Source organism: Idiotropiscis lumnitzeri, chromosome 2, assembly GCF_059441095.1.
Source record: "Idiotropiscis lumnitzeri isolate Australia: NSW breed Sydney's pygmy pipehorse chromosome 2, RoL_Ilum_1.0, whole genome shotgun sequence".
NCBI classification, from domain to species: Eukaryota; Metazoa; Chordata; class Actinopteri; order Syngnathiformes; family Syngnathidae; genus Idiotropiscis; species Idiotropiscis lumnitzeri.
This window is the reverse complement of record NC_142392.1, coordinates 14,104,715-14,109,617: the sequence shown is the minus strand read 5'-3', so window position 1 is coordinate 14,109,617 and position 4,903 is coordinate 14,104,715. Positions and strand designations below refer to the sequence as shown.

The 4,903-nt window shown below is 37.7% G+C and overlaps 1 long non-coding RNA gene across 1 annotated transcript; it reads left to right on the top strand.

Moving 5' to 3' along the window:
* Positions 1 to 794: 794 nt before the first annotated feature.
* Positions 795 to 4,679, top strand: LOC148341754 (uncharacterized). The gene is made up of 3 exons (XR_015839775.1): positions 795 to 829; positions 3,853 to 3,911; positions 4,440 to 4,679. It is a non-coding gene; the product is annotated as an uncharacterized LOC148341754 (long non-coding RNA).
* The last annotated feature ends 224 nt before the right edge of the window (positions 4,680 to 4,903 follow it).

Genomic DNA, 4,903 nt, shown 5'->3' with positions numbered 1-4,903 from the left:
GATCGGCGTGGTTGCGGCCAACAGCAGCCGTTTCTGGCTTAAAAATAAAAGTGTTCGCTGATGGACAAATCGGCCTGATTTATTATACGTTACAATATTTTAGTTTTTCCAAGTCCCTTGTTTGCCTTTTGTTTTGTTTATTAAATACCCTTTAAGTTTCCCTCCCCTTGCTTCCCTGCTTTTGGGTCCTCTTCAACCTATTCCAGAACTTGACACAAACATGTTGACATAATGTATCACTTTATCACGTCAACTGTTAATAATAGGGAAATACATTTGGAAGACTGTCCAACCGACGACATGGTGGCAGATGTTTTAACAAAACCAGCAACAAAAGTAAAATTCAATTCAATTCAAGTTCATATTTGGGAGCTAAAATGTTTGTTAATGTGCATACGGTTTAAATCTTACGTTTTTCCTTTGTTTGGAAGGAGACAACAATTATTTGCATCGCAAATGGCGACATCTGTCGGTGAGTTGGTGACAGTGCTCCACAAAGTCAGCAGCCAATCATATCACAGCGGGGTGTGTCCTATTCTTCCGCTTGAGTGCTGAACAAACTGCAGTCTTCACGCAGGAGATCCATTCAGCACTACTTGGAAAAAAAAGACGCCATCTTTCATTCGTCTCGTCGAACAAAGAGAAGCTCACGAGTTATCGCCAAGCAGAGATCAAGTGCGGATTTGTTAAGATTGGCGTTTGAAAATGTGTGCAAGAACGACACCCAAGTTCAAAGAGGAACTTTGTGGAATAAAAGAAGAGAACGAGCAACATCTCCCACTGCTGGACGAAGTTTGCAAGCCGCCTCGTGTTGTGCTACTCAAAGCAGGTTTGTACACGTTTTACTCTCATTTGCTTTGTAAACAACGACTTTCTATCGTTAAAAATATGCGTCACAACATTAAGTTGTTTGGGGAAATGTGTTCAAGGTTATTGCCGTTTTATTTTTAAATGTTGCCTTTTACTTATCGGTTTGCTGAACATTTGTTTTTGCCAAATGAAATAAGTGCAGAAAATAAATGCCAAAGAATAACAAATAGTGGGGGGTAAACTCCATGTCTTTTCCCAGTATAAAATTTGAACTGATTATTTAACATTTTACATTTTCTGGTTTTTATATCTTGTTGAAGCAATTCCTTATGGAATGAATTCTACCTGACAATGGCTGTTGATCAATTTTAGTGCATAAAACACAAATTATTAAGTTCAAGTACGTATTGGTCTTATTTATTTATGAACTTTGTACTGGCGCAGTCGGGTGAGAGTCAATGAACCTTATGGCAAGCCGTTTGAGCATTTATTCCATATCCTTGATATCACACATTTGTGTGTTTCACTAGTACGGTCTTTTCCAGCACTAGTTATACATTCAGCTACACTAGTGATGCCCTCTGTCGTTCTAGTTGCACAGAAACTCTGACAAGTGACTAATTTTCAGCAACATGTAACTAGTAAAACGTGGATTATTCCAACATGTTAACTAGTGACATATGATTTCCTACACTAGTTCACTAGTGAGAGCGAAAATACACACTAGTTAACTAGTAACGGCTAAAATACTTACTAGTTCACTTGTGAAAGCCCTTTAAGCCTTGATATTTAACTAGTAACTTTCAAAAATGTTACTTGTCAACTAGTGATACTCCAAATTTCCACTAGTTGCACTAGTGAGAAATTTTGACTGAACTAGTTCAACTAGTGAGGTCCAAAATGTTTACTAGTTGAACGAGTGGATGCCAAACTGCTCACTAGTCAACTAGTTACACAAAAAACTAATGAGAAGGTGGGGCAGATGTGTGCATCCAAGATTCCTATTGGCTCTACAGTTAAATGCACTAATCAGAATTCAGCTTTTGTCATTGTCCCACCCACTTTATTAGTGCATGTTTTACACTAGTTGACAAGTGGTCCTGGGGAACTGAAGCTAGTTTACTAGCAGCTGCCTCTTATGGGGTACATGTTGACTAGTGAATGCATAAAGCCAAACTAGTTAAATACTTGCAATCTATTTTGGCTTTACAAGTTAACTAGAGAGGCTCAATATATTAACTAGTGAACAAGTACATGCTGAGATATCCACTAGTTACACTAGTTGTGCTCATTTTGACCTCTCTTGTTAACTAGTAAACCACATGTATTCTAACTAGTAAAGTATTTGGGTTCAAAGTGAGTCACTAGCAAACTAGTGACAATTATTTTCACATCACTAGTTCACAAGTGGATGACATTTTGTCTCACTTGTCAGGCTCAATTCTGAACTTGTACAGACTTTGACTGAGCATGTTTGACAAAATTGCGCACCAGGTGACATGTGCGCACAACAAGTAAACTAGTGAAATCATCAAATTTGAGTAGTTGATTTGTTTCCCAATTACAACACTATACAAGTTCACAAGTTGTGCCCACATATCAACTAGTAAGCAATTTTGGTTAACGAGTATGATATAAATGCCTGCTAGTATGCAAAAAACATTAGCTAGTACTCCAAAAATCCCCACATGTTAGATATTTGTTGTGCGAGTTGTGCACAGTGCCTCACTCATGATGCATAACATTTAACAAGTAAAAATAAAAGGCCAACATGTAGGAGAAAATCCAAACATGTTCAGTCAAATCTTGCACAAGTTTTTTTCTGTGTCTGACAAGTGAGACAAAATTCCTTCTACTTGTTATCTAGTCAAATAAACATCAGTGTCACTCGTTAACGAGTGACTCATTGTGGACTCAACTAGTTCACTAGAATGAAAACATGTGTTTCACAAGTTAACAAGTGGGGTAAAAATTAGACCAACTAGTGTAACTAGTGGCTATCTTTGTATTTACTTGTAAACTAGTTCACATTTTGAACCTCACTAGTCAGCTAGTAGGGTTGGCAAGATCTCAACCAGTGTGACTAGTGGACATTTTATGCCTTACTTGTGAACTATTGAGCAATTTGAGAATCTGACAAGTCAACGAGTAAGGCCAGGAAAAAGCTTAACTAGTGTCACTAGTGGACATTTGGACCTTACTAGATGACATGTAAAATGAAATATGTGACCATTGTTGTCTCTAAAATCACTCATACACCAACATGTTCACTAGTGAACTGCATTCAAATGAAGCAGGCGGGACAAGTACTTTGATTGGTCAATATCTAGATGAGATCTCTTGACGCTTTAACCCTTAAGAGCCCGGCCCGTCATACCTGTTATGAAAAGAGTGATTGTATAAAAACATTTCCTACTTATGATTAATCTTACTCTCTCTCCCTCTCCACATAGAGGCTGGTGTAAAAATAGGTATGTAGTTATATAAAAGAGAAAACATGTACAATACTTTCTGTGTAGTAAATATTAAGTTTTTAAATATTCCATAATATAAAATACAGTTATCATATGTGACTAATTTCAGACTACCGTATACCAAAATCATGAGCAGTGACTGGTTAGATTATATTATTTTGAAATGGGCCGCCAATAGAAAACCATTGCATTCTTTCCTACTGATCCCCATGACCTAAAAAATGCCCATTAGTTCACTAGTAAGCTCATTTTTGTATCTTACTAGTTAACATGTAAGATAAAAATGCCCACTAGTTCACTAGTAAGCTCATTTTTGTGTCTTACTAGTGAACATGTAAGATAAAAATGCCCACTAGTTCACTAGTAAGCTCATTTTTGTATCTTACTAGTGAACATGTAAGCCCATAAATGCTGTGGGGCACTAGTGTGAAATGCATGCTCAAGGCCATAGAATAAATACTCAAATGGCGTGCCTCGGCAAGCCTTTTCAATATTTATTCAACGGACGCCTTGTCACGATCCTACATTACCCAGGATTCATCCGACATGACGTTTGTTTTTCGGACAGCCAATCACGATACATGATGTGCCAACCAGCGACTTAAGCCGAAGAGAAAACCTTCAGAGGTATTGCAATGTTTTTTGTGAATATTACTCTTAATGTGATACCAAATTTGATTTTACGATTATTTTAGGCGACAAAGTAGTGGTGTAAACGTCAAATGTGTGGTCAATTTATCAAGATAAGCCCTGCTTAAAAACTTGCTTCAACGATTTCGGAGATGTCTGTGTCCGGTTTTGATCGCAGATGGTGGCAGTTCAACGCTCACAGTTGCCGCCGAGAGCAGCTTCATGCCGGCAGGACTTTCTGAAATCTGCCGCTGCTAGTTTTATAGCGAACCGCAAAAGATGAAGATTTCCGCGCATTTGACGCTCACATTTTGACTTCACGGTGTAGTTTGTTCATTGCTCACAAGCTAATACGGTAGGAACAAAAGTTCAATTAACGTTGGAACATAATCGTTCATTATCGTTTGCTAGCTGCGTTTGTATATTTGAATTATTTTCTTGCCTTCATTGCACGCAGTATTCGTATTCCTTAGTAACTGTGTATTATAAATAAGGTTGCGCTATATGTTACTGGACAAACTATAGGTCCTGTCTGCTTGGAGACCCCACAGCAGATGAGCAGCTCCATTCGGACCCTTCTGACGGCGCTTCTTCTGCAGCGCGATACTGTTCATAGAAGCTGGAGAGTAACAGAAAGAACATCAAGAGGGGGAGAGACACAACTTCCTCCCGAAATCTTGATTAATTAACCATTTATTCATGGTTAAATTCATTATATATTTCATGTATCTTATTATGTTTACAATAAAATATTTTTCAACTATATTCTGGATTTGCATTGTCTGAAATTAAGTGGTGAAACCACAACTAATATTTCCTCCAACATCGAACCTGCTCGGTCACATCTTCCATCTTAAAAAAACAAAACACAATCAGTGGCTTCAATAAAGATTGTAGAAACCTCTAAATGCACACACATTCATTTATTGAATATAACAAGGTAAGAAGATTGTGTTTTTGTATTTACTTCCGTTGTTTTTCCACGACAA